This window comes from Agelaius tricolor, unplaced genomic scaffold (genome assembly GCF_023055355.1).
Source record: "Agelaius tricolor isolate 1412-34295 unplaced genomic scaffold, bAgeTri1.0.p SCAF_25, whole genome shotgun sequence".
NCBI classification, from domain to species: Eukaryota; Metazoa; Chordata; class Aves; order Passeriformes; family Icteridae; genus Agelaius; species Agelaius tricolor.
The window spans coordinates 7,832,918-7,849,891 of record NW_027269285.1 but is presented as its reverse complement, the minus strand read 5'-3'; the positions used below and the strand labels follow the sequence as shown (position 1 = coordinate 7,849,891).

General features: G+C 44.4%; 1 protein-coding gene across 5 annotated transcripts in view; it reads right to left on the bottom strand.

Moving 5' to 3' along the window:
• Nucleotides 1–16,465, bottom strand: part of CLIP2 (CAP-Gly domain containing linker protein 2) — a 98,975-nt gene extending 82,510 nt beyond the window's left edge. For 2 of the 5 annotated variants that reach the window (XM_071448122.1, XM_071448123.1), the window contains exon 1: nt 2,515–2,816. The gene's annotated coding sequence lies outside the window, so the exon portion shown is untranslated. Of the gene's footprint in view, nt 1–2,514; nt 2,850–16,199 lie in introns of those variants that run through there. The other 3 variants (XR_011682435.1, XM_071448121.1, XM_071448120.1) reach the window with 3 other exon arrangements.
• Between the last annotated feature and the right edge of the window lie 509 nt (nt 16,466–16,974).

The window sequence follows — 16,974 nt, the reverse complement described above, 5'->3', positions numbered from 1 at the left end:
AGACTTTGTACAGTGGCACACTGAGAATTCTGTGTGTCCCCATCGGTGTCAGCCACGGAGAAAGAGCTTCCACGTGGATGAGATAGGGAGGACCCACATGGAGAAAACAGGGCACAAAAAACACCAAGCCCAATTCCTTACTCTAACCTGGAATTCTGGAGTGAGCATGGACAGTTCATCTTCATTCAGCAACTTAATGTGGTTGTTTTACAAAACTGACCAGTAAAACAAAGCCCAAGTCATGCTGGAGTCTGACATCACCAGGACCATCATCCAAGGTGCTCTCCCTGACCAACAAGACCTGAAATTCTACCCTAAACACCACAAGAACAGTGATAAAAGAATAACAGCCAGAGACTGATTACTGGGGGCATTTAAGTCAGCAAGAGAAGAAAAAAATAGTGCTCTCAACCCATGTCAGCAACTTCCTTGGTCTTTCTTGAGCCCTTGGGAGATGGGGAGGGAAAGAATCACAAGGTATTTATAAAAGGCATCCATGAAAAAAATAGATCTCTCCATAAATATCTGTAGATATCTCTATAGATAAGTGCACGCCAGTGTCTAACACAGGCTGGCAACAAGTCACATCCAGGTCTAGCTACCCATACCTGGCCTTTCCCAGAGCTTTAAAAGCATCTAAACCTTGCCATGCATTGTACTCTCTGCAAAGTGGTACCAACATCAGGTACCTGGGGTACCTGGGCTTTATATATTGTCTCCTGTCCTCACCAGAATTATAAAACACCCTCTCAAAAAAAGAAAAAAAAAATTTCCCCAAGTTTCATGGACAGAGGCAGCATTTTGATAGATAAAATCAACAGCCTCAATCAGGAGGTGGAACACACACCTTGACCCATTTTAACCACCCAATAACACAACAATAAAGAATTAACCTGGATGTCCTTACAGAGCCACATCCCTTGGTACCAGAAACCCTCTCTGGGTTCTCCATCACTTCTTCTGCCAAACCAAAAAGCACAAGTGGGGATAAAGAGGAAACACACCAGGAACTGCTTGTAGATTATGGCAGCCTCCAAGGCTCGAGGAGCCCATACCAACCCTTGGCCTCAGCAGATAATCCCATCCATACTGATTCTAAGAGCATCTCCTGAGAAAACACATGAGGTTTCCCTTAACTGGAGGCAGCCCCACATCTCTGCTCCTGAGACGACAGACAGGCTCCAGCACAGCTTCTCCCTGCTGTGCTGCAGTGCCTGGTGCTAACGTTGTCACTTGTGCCATGTCTCAGAGCTGAGCCTTTGAAGTCCTGTACTCCCAGAGATTTCTGGTAGGCAGTGACAACTTTCATGAGAACACAGCTGTTTGATGCAGACTCCCTCCTTCCTAATCCCTGGCAGGCTCTAACAGCAGGCAGGTAATTTCTTAAAATGCTGTATCGCAGACCCAGCTGTAAAATCAGGAGCTGCACAATGTTCAAAAGCATCGCCACACCAACAATGACAGACCTGTGCTGATTGATGGGGCTCTCTCAGAGCACTGATGGGGACAGGAATGCTCTGACCAGCAGCTGGGCAGAGGCTGAGGCCAACAAGCCTAGCCAGGCACCCCAGATATCTGTCCACACGCAGACCAGTTCTTGAGTTGCAAGTCACCCTCAAGGAAACACTTCTAGCCAGCAGGAATGGATGGACGGGTAAAAGTTGACATCCATTCCAGCAGGATGAGTTTCTGAGACAAGGTTTGTAGGCCTGTGAGACTGATGCTCAACAGAGCAGCAAATAACACTCGGTGCTGACACAGTGCTTTGTCTCCCAGCGCTTCCAAAACGCCGCTGCAGCCTCTGTGGGTGCTGTGGAGATAACAACTCCTGCCTCTGCCTGCATCCCTGGATGCTGCCCCCAACTCCCTTTGCTGCTCGGTGTCGGGAGATGCAAGGGGCAGAGCCCTCCTTCACCTGCCTGGCTGCTCGTGCCAATGTCAGCAGCTCAACCTGGGCCTTCCTCAGAGGCACATCTTGCACCAGACAAAAACCCACATCAGATCCTGCAGGATGTGCTTAATGTCATATCTGGATCGTTAAACAAGAAAAACCGAGCGAGGACACTGAGCCCAGCAAGCAGCCAAGCCTCCCACAGACAAAAGACAAATTTCCTCCCGTTCCAAACCCAAAACTCGCTGGGCGCCGAGCCGTGGATGCTGACACCCACTCCCACCTCGGTCTCCATGGCATCAGGCGGCTCCAAGGCGCCGTTCCGGTGCCCCAGGAGCGGGGAGCGCACCCCGCACCCGCCCGGGGCTCTGAGGGTGCGCTCACGGCAGGCCCGGGGCTCTGAGGGTGCGCACCCCCGGCAGGCCCGCACCCCTCCCGCAGCCCTCCCGCCGTGCCGAGGAGCCAGCCGGGCTGCCGGGGATGCTCGGTGCCTTCCCCAGCCCAAGGACAATGCCGCCCATCGGTACCGAGCGGCGCATCCCCGCTGCCCGGGCTCCTCCCGCACCCTCTCCATCCATCCCTCCATCCCTTTGTTGTGCCGTCCCTCCCGCTGTCGCCCTTACCCTGTGCCGCCCTGCTGCGGGGCAGGGGGCTCGGAGCCGCCGCAGGATGCGAGCCCGGCCGGCAGCCGCCCTGCCACTCCCTGCGCGGCCGAGCCCGGAGCCGGAGCCGGGAGGAGGAGGAGGGAGCTGGGCGGCGGCTCGGGCAGCGGGGGCGGAGGAGGATGCGGGGCCGGCACCGCCGCTCTGCCGGGCCCACACGAACAAAGGGGCCGGTCCGGGGCCGCCCCGCGCCGAAATCCTCCTGGTTGCCGGGCCCTGGCGCCTCCCGGAATGGGGTGGGAGGGTGGAAAGGCAGCGCCGAGGCTCCTCCTGGCTGCCCGCAGCTCCGAGCGCTCCTGCTCTAAAATCAGGAATAATCGTAAAAATCGCCTTCTGCTCGCTGGAGCCGCCGCCTCCCTCCCCGAGGCACTGGGATGGGGCTCTGGGAAGGAGGAGCTCTCCAGGCGCACCTGAATTTAGGTGGTAGCGATTTTGATTGATACAAGAAGGGAAGGGCAGGAGGTGCTTCCCGTAAAAAAAAAAAAAAAAAAGGTGAGACCCCTAATTATCCGGGATTTAACGGGGAAAGCAGCAAAGAGAACACACCTGCAGCTTTGGAAACTGGGCACACCTGAATTTAGGTGGTAGCGATTTTGATTGATTAAAGAAGGGAAGGGCAAGAGATATTTCCCATAAAAAAAGGGGGAGACCTCCTAATTAGCCTAATTAGATTTAACGGGGAACGCAGCAAAGAGAACACACCTGCAGCTTGGAAACTCGTTGATTCAAAGCAAGGATGGCCGGGCTGAGGTGGTGACCATCACTTGGCCTTCACCAGTTCCTGCTGCTCCCTCCCAGAGCCGTGCCTGGGCTGACATTGCACGGAGATACAAGGGAGCAGGGCTATACAATCATTTAGGTTGGAAAACCCCTTTAAGCTCATGGAGTCCCCAGCACTGACAAGGCCACCACTGCTCCGTATCTCCAGGTGCTAATTCTGCACATCTGTTAAATCCCTCCAGGGATTGTGACTCCACCACTGCCCTAGGCAGCCTTTGCCAGGGCTGGACAACCCTTTTGATCAGGAAATTTTCCACAGTGTCCAATCCAAACCTCCTCTGGTGCTACTAGAGGCTGTTTTCTCTTGTCCTGTCCCTTGCTCCCTGGGAGCAGAGCCTGACCTCCACCTGGCTGCTCCTTCCTGTCAGGGAGTTGTGGGGAGTGAGAAGGTCCCCCCTGAGCCTCCTTTTCTCCAGGAAGAGGAGCACCCCCAGCTCCCTCAGCCACTCCTCATCAGACCTCTGTGCCAGACCCTTTGCAGCTCTGCTGCCTTTCCCTGTACATATTCCAGCACCTGTCTGGTGCCTGTGCCCTCAAACTGCATCCCTAATTTAGACAGGAGTGGAAGTGCTTTGCACAAGGGCCACAACTCTGCTCAGTGTACTTCATTACCTCTGCAGACACCCACATCACCCAAGGGGCAGCCCAGGATATTTTGCACATCAGATGCTGTGGTGGGAGGCCCCAGGGTATGCAGAAAGAGAGGAGGCTCCCACCCAACAGCAATCCCCAGATTTGTGGCTGTGACGTTGCTCTGATTTGCCTGTGGGAGCCCAAAAAAAGCAGAGATAGAAAGGAAGGAGGTGCAGGCAGCAAAGCAGAGAAGAATGGAGCTGAGGTCAACTGAGCATCACCCAGAATATGAGATTTGACAGTCCTGGCTTTAGCAAGATGATCCAGTCCCAGGAGGCAGCTGTAGGCATCCTCATTTTTCATCTTGCAGGGAGGAAGCCAAAGTCAGAAGGGAAATGGTTGGTCCAAGCCAAAAATAGAACCTGAAGCACCTGACTTCAACGCCTCTGCTTCAACTGCTAGTTACTGTATTTCCCTGACATTTTCCTACATCCAAGCTCAAGTCATTGCTTTACAGACTGTATACAAGAATTTTTGTCTCCTCTCCAATCTGTAGTTGCCTAGGGAGACAGTATGGCACCAGGAGAAGAGTAAGATGAGAAGGTGCCTATTGAATCAGGCTTGGGCTCCAACAGGACTTCTCACTTCTCCATCCAGCTCCACCCCTGATTTGCCAGCTCACTCAGTCCCTATCCTTAGGTCCAAGTCTCTTTCCTTATCCAAAAGGTGGCAGAGCAATGATGGTGACCTCCCTTTGTGAGACTAACAAGAAGCATTATATGCATTTGGTAAGGAGGAGTATAAATTTAAAGAAGTTCTGAAAAAAAAATTCCTCTTTAATATTTTCAGGTGCTTTGGGGTAGGATTTCAAATTAGGAATTGCTTCAAAGTTAAACCTCATTTTTGATCAATTGTAAAATTTTATGCTTGATTTTATATACACTAATTTGTTATCAATACAAATAACTTCTACATAAATGTTTAAATTACAGCCCTGTTCTACATGACAACGAAGGTCAGCAGGTCTGGGGTTATATTTTGCCTGCAAAAAGTATGTGGCTCTGGGAGGAGAATCAAGCCCCTCTTGCCCTTCCCTTCTTTTATCAAGCCCAATGAAGCTAGAAAAAAGTTTCACAGCTCTTGCAGTCATTTCCTTGAATCATTTTGACAAATCTGCCTCTCTGCTAAACTTTCTCTGGGGAATTTCCAGCAGTGATGTGGCTGAAGTGCCTGTAGACTTGAATTTGTGTCTTCTATCAAGTGCTCTCCCACAAAGCTGTCCCTCAGCTTGTATTGTACCTGCTTGTCACAAAGCTTCAGGATGACTATAAATGTTGAAATGCCATCACCCCACAGACACTACTATTTCCCAATTACCCTTTCTTTATTCACAGGGGCTTATGTGCAGGCAAAGAACCCCTCACTGATGTCCCAGACATGGGAGAGCACAGGAGACACTTAAGTTTCAGCCTATGGAGATGTGTGGACTTGTTAATTTTACACAGGTGAGCAGAATAATGACTTTAATTAAACCATTATGTGTAGAGAGCTGGTATGTAATCTGACATCTCTGGGCTATCACATTTGCCTGATAATACTCTCTACTACCCTCTTGTTTTCTATGATATGATATATATCTTGTTTTGAAAAGTGGCTTCTCACAGATAGGCAAAACTGTCTCCACTTGACTGATCCATTACTGGGATTTGACAAGTATTTGCATTAGCTGTTGGGATCTCTAAAAAATTTCACTGCTGTTTTCTTTTAAATTACTCTGACAAACAGAAGCATCACACAGACAATGTAACATAAAAACCAAGGGAATACTCATGCCTGCATCTAGGGAAACAAAAAGAGCAAATATTTTGTGTTTTGCTGTTATCTATAGTGTTTAAATAAAGACAGCCAAAATGTTGAAGTACCTTTCCATTTTATTCACCAGCATCAGAGATAAAGCACTTCTCTGCAAAGAGCTGATGAGACACTCAACTTGTCACATAGCAATGCCCACCCTAATGCCCCAATCCTTCACTTGTTCCCCAAAGACAGCAACATTTGAAAGATGACAGTTCACATAAAGGCCACATGAAGGGGTGGCACCAAGACCCCAGGTGCCAACAAGGGTCATGAATTGAATCCCTTCATTCTTTTCCCTACCACAGGCCTAGAAATCCCTGCCTCTGTATTGTGGGAACTGAGTGGTGGCAGAAACTGTATTTGAAAATATTGCACAAGTTCATTACTGTCAACTTTCAGTTCTGTGATTTCCAGCACCTCAAAGGTGCAGCTGCAATGACAGCCTCAGCTCCTACTGTTCAGTCAGGCTGACACTATAAAGAGCCTTCTGCATCTGGGGGCAGAACACAAAATTCCAGCACTGGTGGGAGGAACAAGATTAAAGCAGTGATCTGAAGAAAAGCTGTTTTTTTCCTTTGATTACAGAGCTGCTGAAAGACCTTCTTATCTTGAGGATCAGTGGCTGCTTTAGGCCTTACTCATTCTAGGCCAAGACTAAAGTTCAGAAACTTCTTATAAACAGTCTTTAAATGAAAATTAAGATCTTGCATGGTTGCAATGACTCAGCCAAGTGGCAGCATGATTTCAGGTATTTATCTGACCCAGAGCCACCACAAGGCCTCTAATATCCAGCAGATTCTGTTGTGTCTAGATAGGTGAGAGAAACCTCTCATCTTCAGACATTTATATCCAAACCAGCTGTCTAGGCTTTCTATATAATGAGTGCAGAGAAACAGGCATTGGGGTAGAATTCCCCTTATGGTACTGCAGGCACCTAAAATGGATGAATTGCTCTCTAATGATGCTCTCCTCCATCCATGAATTACAGAGATATTTGAGAACTAGCCAAATGAGATGTTTAAAGTTAAGTGATGAGAATCCCACTCATCTCCCTTCCAGGAACACTCAGCACAGCTGATGGTTCTTATTTGGGTACACACAGCTCAGAGGTGTGTGCTGGGTGCACTCTTGTCTGGAGGCCTCACTTTGTTCTGTTTCACTGGAAGAAATGAGACTTTTGGCCAGGATTCACATGGGCAAGGTCTGGCTCCAGGACCCTTTAGGGGAACACACATGGCTTGTGCAGTGTGCTGGAAAGTGCTTTGGGAAAGGCTTTCTACAGCTGACTTCTGTGAGTTCCTGTCTATTTCTCAACATAAAAGGAAGTGTGGGTAGAAATATGTTGAAGGATCATGGCAGTTCTCATTAATTATGAAGATCAAGAGGAGCTCTTACTGCTTTTTTAGTGTGTTTCCTATACTGAAATTAGTGCATTAGCTGTTACTTAAACTCCCACCACCAGTATAATTTAATGATTAACACAGCCTAGTTCCTGTTGTTCCACATTTTGAAAGTAAACTACCTTGCTGCAGTAGCAGTGATTCCAAGGAATGTGGGACAGCACTTCACACAAAAATAAAACAACAAGATGGATCATGCTGCACAATTGAAGAAATACTGCCATTTTCATGTTTCCTGCCCATGAGCCCAAAGGCAAGTGGCTGTTCAGAGAAATTCAGCATCCATTAAGTGGAGGCCTTCTGAAATTCTGTGTTTGTCCAAATACCCTATGCAAGTTCACACTGGCAGTGGAGAACTTGGAATAGCTCTTTTATTAAGTCAGTAGATTATTGTCAGTCTTTCATCTGAGGATGAAGCTCCTCTTTACAGATGAAGTAAATGAGTCATAGAGAGAAGAAATAATATCTGTGAACATAGCTGTTCATTCAGCTGAAACAGAAATGTGTTGGTTGACATCTGCATTTCAGAGTCAAACATCTACAACTAAGCATTACTGAAAAAAAGCAATCCAGGAGGATCAGAGCATGGAGAGACTGAAGGGAGATTTGGCAGTAATGAGCATAACATCTTATTCATGGGTGGCAGGGAACAACACAGCAAAAAAACAGAGGTTAAGTAGTGAACAAACCATTCCAGCACAGTACCACATATTTATTTTCCCTGTTATGTTTGTTTTCCCTATCTCCACATTGCAAAAAAAACCCCATATTGCTATATGTAAAGACCAGATTTTGTCACTGGTAGATCTAGAAGTACATAAGCAGATCAATCTGGGCAGCAGATGAAAAGAAAGTAGAACCTTGTTGGAACCACTCCATCATTGCCCTAAAGGCCCTAAACCTTGTTGCTTGTCTAAATCAAGACTAAAGAGCACACTGTCCTTTACTTAGTTCATTTTCAAAGATCAGGGCAACTGCCAATTGCACTTACCTGGGCTGCCCTAGAGATTAAAGAGACTTGCAAGCCTCCTGACCTCAAAGGTGAGCAAAAACCACCTTATTTTGTAGGCTTGGAATCAAATTTGAGAGGGATAAGTTTATTGTTCAAGGGGCCCTCTAATACACAGAATCCAGGTAACCAGATCCTGGGCATTATCATGTTCTTCATCCAGCTCCTGCACTTCTCTTTATATACATTTAATCCAGAGAAGAAAGCCAGCCTTAGGGCTCCCAGTGTGGTTCCTACAGTCTATTTATTAGGGGAACCATAGCCTGTTTTATAAACCTCTGATAATTCCCTGTATAGTTCCATGTGTCCTCCAAAAAGCAGGGAGACAAAGATCCACCATAATGGGGCAACTCTGCATTTTCCCAGTTGTCAAAGGATCACGGGCATGCCTGAAAACTGTCCAAGCTCAGTCTCAGTGCATTGCAAATCAAAATTCCTTCTAGATCAATATTTTTCATTAGATGTCAAAAAATTATTCCCCTCTATATAGCTCTTCTTGTTGTCACCAGGGGTGTCAAGATTTATTGTGTTCTCTGACCTTGTCAAATTCTGTACAAAATCCTCATCAAATTCTCAGCCTCAAGTTCTGTAACAAACTGGAGCCAGCCTGTACTTTGTGAGAAAAAAGAAAAAAGCTGTTTATTTCCATGTTGTTTGGGCCTTGCCACAAAGACTGTTTTAAACCCAAAAGAAGCACCAGATGTTTTCTAGCAGAGCTACAGAATGTACTGTGAGAGGCAGGAGAATCCTGTTTCCTTTTCATGAACTGGAGCATGTTAGAGGATCAAAGCTGAGGGACAGGAGCCAGTATGAAAAAGTTTCCTATCTCTGTCCAAGACTTCAAAAAATATTTCAGTACCTACAACCAAAGCTGTGTTTAATGGGGAAGGGGAGGGAAATGAGGCTTCAATTCTGTCATTTAAGCCAGGATTTTAAAATGTCATCAGCAGGCAGTGCCTGGACATGGTTTGGATTGCTGCTGTGGCTGTGGGCACTGAAGCATCCAGTTCAGTTTCTCAGCCTTTAATTCACCAGAAAAGCAAAACCATCCTTAAAAAGGCTCTGACACTGTAATTTAACATAGGGAATGCTTTTTTCAGAAGATCCCGAGGCACACAAGGAACAATCTTTGTAACAACTTGCAGATGAGAAAAATTGGAGCATGAAGGCCCACAGTCCCATGCAGGATCACCTCCAGTCCACTGATTCCCAGTCACTAAAGCAGCCAGCTGGTCCCAAACAGGTTTGTGTAGTGGGTGTGATGTAAATCTCACAATAAGAGCTCTGCCAGAGCTGTAGGTGAGATATGGAATAGTAGCAATTTTCCTGTGTAAGGCAGGAGGAGTCTGGAAAAGGTAGGAAGCTGTTAACAGTACAACTAACTGCCCTCTGCTTCCTGCCAAAAAACGGATATTTTTAATTAAGGAGAGGTTTCAACCAAAGACCATGTCTGACCTAATTTAAAAACCTCGGTATCAGGCAGAGCATGAATAAATAAATAAATAAAAATATATTGCCCACAGTAATGGGCAGAGCATAAATACCCAGCCCAAACCCTCAGCACACCATGTCTCAGTACTGATGGAATAGGCTGTTATCCTGTCACCAGGAGAGCACTGCAGAACCATCCCCTGATCCCTGCTGTCAGTTCTCAGTAAGATGCTAAAAGGTTTAAAGAAAAGGGTTATAAAAAAGAGGTTATTTTTTAATGCAGAAATATTATTAAAAGGTTTATAAAAGGAGGTCATTTCTTTGTGGAGAAATATTATGTCCTGTGACAGGAGAGTAGCAAGATGCCCCAAATGACCTCGCTCACCAACTGGATATTGCTGCAGGGATTGCCAGGAGCTAAGGGCAGCCTTGACTCCCAAAAACCCCAGCCTTACTAAAACAGATGTAGAAAGGCTGAGAAAGCTTGATCTTTTGCCAGGTGCTCATTTTCATTTTAGAATGTTTATTACAGAAAATCCTTTATAACATGGATTTTGGCTGTCAAATGCTGTGATATAACCCAGATCCAGGAACGTGCACACACTTCTTCAGTTTCCTGTCAATTTAATTGTATTAATTGCACTACATGAACTACATATGTTCCAGTAAGAAAGAATCACTGTCAAAATGCAGCCAGTGTGATGTTCTGTAGAGCACTGTACAGCAACACATGAGAATTGGATCCTAATCCATTTTTTGGTTTTACTGCTGGTGTAAAATGGAAACTCCCTCCATGTCAACAACTGCTTTCACAACAGCAAAAGAGAAACAATGATACTAACCTGATCTGTAAAGTGCTTTAACTCATCAGAATGAATATGGAAGGCACACATTAAAATGCTAATGCTGCCTTCTCTGTTCCAGCCCTAAGTACTGACAGATGAGCTCAATGTAATATACAACAAATATGAAGTTAATAAGTGAAAAAACCCCAAATATAAAGCTAACAAGTGGGAAAATACAATTAAGATAAATTATCCTGTGGAATTCAATGCCAGAATATATTAAAGGTAATTAGCATAGTTATATTGCAGCAGTAACAATGGTAATTCTAATTAAAATTTAAAAGTATGAGACAACTCAACTCTTGAAGAAAAGCAAACTTCTCTGAACAGGTACTGTGATTGTTGTATATCACACTTGAGGTTTGTTTCTCTTTTCTTTGAGCCTGTGGTAACAGTGAGCTTCTCAAAGGGGGTGTTTGCCTGAACAGGCATCTGGCCTGTTCCAGTAATTCACCTGTACCTTCCATTTCACATCCTCTGCAAAACTTCTAAGAATGTTTGTGGTAACAGAACAGAAACAGCAGGTTACTATCTGAGGTGTTTATTGAAGAAACGAAATAAGAAATTAATAGAACCTTCTTTTTGGTATGCAGAACACAAATATAAATTAAGCCATATAATGCCCATTTAGCATGCTAAGAATAGAGATGAAGATACTTCCAAACTGGGCTCAAAATGTCATGGAAACAGCTGTCCTCCCAACAGACTGAAATTTGTTTATCTATTGTATCCAGGCAAGTTTGGCAGAGAAACCCCCTGCATTCACACCTATGTATCACACCAAAAGCTGTGATTTTTAAGCAGACTACAAATACCAATCCAAAATCCAAACAAATGATTGTACCTTGTTGGGGTTTTTTTGTTTGCAAGTGGGGTAGATTTAAGAGATTATTAATGTTTTGTGACATCAAGGGCATTAAAAAAAAGCCATATTGCACTTCCAGAGAGAATTGCCTTGCAAATGACACACTGCTGTGACTTTCAGGTCCCAATAGTCAGGGAGTTGAAGTCTAACAATTTCCCCACTTAAAATACCTGGCTCATGCAGATCCTTCTTCACAGGGCTGATGTGACTGAAGCCCTGAAGTTGTTTCATGGAACATAAAAGGATATTAGAGATAACCCCTGTAAACAGCACTTCAAACTTGCAGAGCAGTTTCACTCTCCCTATCCCCACATTGCAAAAAACTCCATATTGCTGTATTTAAAGGCCAGTTTGTGTCCATGGTAGATCTAGAAGTACATAAGCAGGTCAATCTGGGCAGCAGATGAAAAGAAAGTAGAACCTTGGATCCACTCCATCATTGCTGCCTTGGGACTGTGCTGTTTTGAGAGGTGCCAAGTGTATGAAAAATCTTGTAAGCCTATATCCCAGAAGCAGATAGAAGAGTGAAATACTTCTCCTGTACCAGTGTGGGCTTGCAGGAGACAGGCATCATTCCCAACACAAAACAAGACCTGTCCCACAACAATTGTGCCATTTGTTTTCACAGGAAATGTGCCTGGAGCCTGCCAAAGCCAAGGCCTCAGCAAGGACATGCTGCCACCCATCTCTCCTGGAATCCCTGATCTTTGCAATCACTTCCCAATTCCAAAACCCACATTTCTGCCACCCATCTCTCCTGGAATCCCTGATCTTTGCAATCACTTCCCAACTCCACAACCCACATTTCTGCCACCCATCTCTCCTGGAATCCCTGATCTTTGCAATCACTTCCCAACTCCACAACCCACATTTCTGCCACCCATCTCTCCTGGAATCCCTGATCTCTGCAGCAGCAGTTTACAAAATCACTTTCCATCTCTACATCCCACAGCTGGCCTGTATGGGCTTGTCTCAGTGACAGATGATTTTGTCACCATTGCCATGAAACTTCATCCAAGCACCCAGTGCTAGGAAGCACATTGTGCTCCCAGCCTGATGAGTTCAACAAGGAATAGCAGCCCAAATTTACAAAAGTCATAAATCCAGGTTTAACTCCACCTACAGGAACAATCTCCAGGAAATCAATTAATCAGCTCCACAGCAAGTGTGCACTCTGTGCTGTGGCTTGCAGGTGCAGTTCCCTAATCAGGATCAGGCCTTTCCCTGTGCTGTATTTTTTGAGGTGCAGTGGGATGTCATTAAGAGACAGCACAAGCTTTTGGTTTCTAAACCTTTCATTTCTTCAATAAAGATCCACTTTGCTGCAGCATAGGATTTTCTAATTATACTCTTCCTTTCTACTCTGTTTTTCAGCTAAAGAAGTCAAATACCTTGCTTACACTGACTGATGTATTGGGGAAATAAAGTCTACTTCTGGCAATTACCTTTTCAATCATTCATTTCCATAAAATTCCAGTTCTAATAAATTGATTTATAACCTACAATCTAGACCAGGTGAGGTGTATCTTGTTCCTCTGTACACCTTTCACTTGATGTGCATGTGTGCACACAACATGCTGTAGCACTGTACCCTGAGGTTATTTTCTATAAGTAATATTTCCATTCTGAAATGAGGTTTACTAAGCACAGTTGTGATTATTACAATGCACTGATACAAGGGAAGTTCATGAGGGGGATTTTGCTGTATTCTGGTTGTATTAGGTCAAACCATCCACTCACAGTTAAGCCCAGTGAAGCTTCTGGCAGATAATCTCTACAAACAATCCCATTTTTAAAGCTGCTATAGATGCATTTTACAACAAAGATTGTGTTTGCAGCTCTGCCTTTCTCTATTCCACTCCAACAAGTCTCCTACAGTGAAAGAACTCAGTGCAGGTGGCATCAGTGTTTGTATCACCCATCAACAGATCAACCCTGCAAGGCAGAGAAAGCGACAGCACAAGCCCAGCTCATGTTCACCCTAATGACAATATGGAACATTTTGTGACCTTTCAGCACCTCTATCACCTTATGCCATGGCATTTCAGGAGGTTTTAAAATAGGAATTCACTGATGAGACAAAAAGGGGTGTCTCTGAAGAACAGTGTAGTCACAGAGGACTTGAGGAACACAGTTTATTCAGCCCTACTGTATAAACTGGGAAGCACCTTGCCTAAGAGTCCTTCTCTAACGCAGCAATAAACCATATTTTACATTAATAACAACTGAAATATTGAGCAAATGCCTTGAACAACTTTGTTTAATTTAAGAAGTGAATGAAATAACCAAATAATATCCATTGTACGAGTGGAAGAATCTGCATTTCATGTCTAGAGATTAACACTAATATTCTTCAAAATGTAAGACCTTTTTCTGAGCTATTGGTCAATTTGTATTTAATCAAACCTATACAGTGTCCTACACAAACACCCTGCATGTACAAACATGTAAATACATGCCTATAGACTTGCTTATTAATGTACATATACCCTGCACAAATGTATTTGTTTAAGTCATTAAAGGAGGAAGTCAAATGTGCTCAGTACAGGGAATAAAGGCCAAACCTCTCTCTTCTTGGGCAAGGCATTTCAAACTTTCCTGGTTTAGTTTTGCCACATGTATATTGGCAGCATCTTTTTTTCCAGTGAATGTTCCAGCTGGATGAAAGAGGTTTTTAGTCATTCAGGTAAAGTTTCTATCAAAATGTCATTAATAAGCATAGATGCAGAACTGGAAAGCTAAATCTCAGAATAGACTTGGAAACAATTATGAAAATATTTCTACCAAACTGACCTGTTCTTAGCTGATATGAGTACTGAGTTCAGGGACTCTCTTAGGAGAATTATTAAGGAGGATCCAGAAATGGTGTGGGAATCAGTGTCAAATCTCAGCTCTGGTAGCAGTGTAACAGTCAAAAGAAATACCTACATGAAAAGCTCTGCTTGGCAGCCTGGAAGTCTCCAGGACAAATGATGTTTAGGGGATAATAGTTCCTAAAGCCCAGAAAAAAACCATATAGTAAATACTTTTGGTATGGGTAAGAAAGTAGTATTTGACATCCCTTCACTTCATTAAGTCTTCAAAGTAGGAGCTCAAGCACAGTAACCAACAGGGTAAACATTGTTATTTAATATTATTGTTTGCATATCCTGTCTATTAAATCTGAATAAAGTGCCAAGACAAGAGGAGCTGCAAGAAAAATTAAGCTAATGCAAAAGAATCTTGATAAACTCTTGAAACTCAGAAAAATCAAAGTGTGATTCAGCTATGACAAGAGATTGTAAAACTCTACATTCATCTGGACAAATAATAAAAAAAGGTGGGGAAGAGACTGAAAACCAAGCATTAGCCATCAGAAATTTCAGTTCAAACTGAAATGTTTTAATTCCTTAGTTACAAACTGCTTGAAATAAGGTACTACAAAGTCAGCTGTTCCTCAGTACTGGCTCCAGGCAGCACAGCTCACACTGCAAACAGTCACTGGACTAAACCCTCTCCTCTCTCCTCTGTTCTCCTTGTCAGCGAGGCCAGAGGCATCAGCAACCACAGCAATAAAAAGCACTGGCAGTGGTTTCCTCCCTTCATGGCTCCAGGAGAACAGCTCATATTTTATTCATGAAAAACGAGGCCTCTGGAGGTCTCAGCAAAAAAAACAGGAAGCAAATATTTCTTGGGGACAGTTGGTCACAGGCTGGCAAGTGTCCAGGACATCGAGGAGGAGGGGCAGGGGTGCAGGGTGGAAGAGTGAAAGCTGCTTTCCCTGCAGCCTTCCTGCCAGGGTAAGGGTAGGAAGGAGGCTCACAAAGGGCAAACTGCACCCAGAATGTCTCCTGTGCTGACCCAGGGGGGAACACACTCAGCTGCTGTCCTGCACTGGGGATCCTGCAGGAGTCACTGCCTCAGAGGGGCAATCCAAGATGTGCAGTCAGCACAGATGCACTACAGGATGGGATCCCCTCAAGGTTTAGTTAGGAGAGCTTAATATTTACCCCAGACACTTGCACAAGTTTTTGTTTTGAATTCTCTGGGTAATTCCTCTCCCCACTTTGCCACGCTTCACTCATGTCCCAAAATTACATCACTCTAAAGGTTGTTTTGCAAGTGCCTTTAGAATAGAAAAGTGCCTTTCAGAACAGGACCACACCTGAGCCCAGAATAAGCACCTTCATGGAAAAGAGATCTCTTCCCAGACAGACAGCCAGACAGACAGCCCTCTTCCATTTCCTTGTGCCCCAATAACAGACCCCCCTTGTTACCAGTACACAATCCTCTGCAATGCTTTGCTTTCCTGAGATGATGACATGGAGGTGCAGATGTCCTTTGTCATCTCTGGTTGTGTGCAGAGGAGCAACCATCAGACCCTCACAGATCAAACCCAGCACTGGCTGTGCCTCCCCTCAGGAGCCTTTCCATCACCACTGACTGGTTCTGACTTTAATTATTTTGCACAGGACACTAACAAAAACTTTCTGAGATGCCTGAGCTTCCTGTGAGTTCTGGAATCTTAAGGGAAAGAAAGATGCTACTTGTTACTTTCTGAGAGATTTCCTAAAAGATGACAGATGCAGAAGAGTTATTTCTTGAAAACTACAGAAGAAATGTAAATGTTTTACATTAACATGGCTCCTCCATTGTTTTAATTACTGCCTAATGAATTTTAGCCCTCAGAATATCTCCCTTGTATGGCGGAGCAAATGAGAAATAAGTCATAGCAGAGCAGTCAGAATGAAAGGAAAAGGAAAAACCAACACAAAAACCCACACACATGAGGAGAGGCAGAAAAAAGCACACAGAGATCTGAAGATAATAACTCCTTTTTTATTTTTGTTATTTTTCTCACATTTTCTATCATGAGCATTTTAAATCAAACCAGACTCGACCCTTACCTTGACCTTTTGCTAAATTCATCCTTTATGCTTTAGGAACTCGATGCCTTGGAATACAGCAGCTTTTCCTTCTGATACTTCTAAATCCATGCTCTGCAGACTTGAATGAATCTGGAGTTCCACAGCCTGGACTGGAAGTTAAATCCTGGACTGTTGATATTGATATTGCATTTCCATCTGTGACATATACAGAATGAGTGTAGATGAATGTTAGGATTTATTCTGTTGCATTCAGCCAAACAAGGTCTCTGATGAAGTTTTGCCCAGCATTTCAGAGACTAGAGGCAGCTGAAATGGGTTGCATAATGTCATGCAGTACCAATTAGGGGCAGTCAGGGGAGAATGTTCCCAGACTGCTAATGCAAGGAATGAGCTCTAGAAAGTACAAATGCTGGATGCACTCTGGCAGGTCTGTGCTGTATCATGGCTACATGGTGTCTGACCAAAAGTCAAGCAATACTGGAACATTAAAAAGTACAATTCACTTGATATCAGATTTGTTGCAAATTTCTTTTGAAGTTTCTGGTAAACATAAATCAAGCCAGTCCACATTCCTGTTTTTATGGGAAACAGAGACCAAGTGTTACATCTGAAAACACAAAGAGAGTGGCACACTGGTAAGAGAATGGATGAACCTATATTGCCTACCTCCATTTCAAACTCTTGGATTGCACCAATCAGAGCCCCCAAATCATTCCTCTGGTTCTGCACCAGCTTGGGGCTGAGTCTTGAAGCAGAAAGCTCACAGATCCATCAGGTTCCTTCTTCTTCTTCT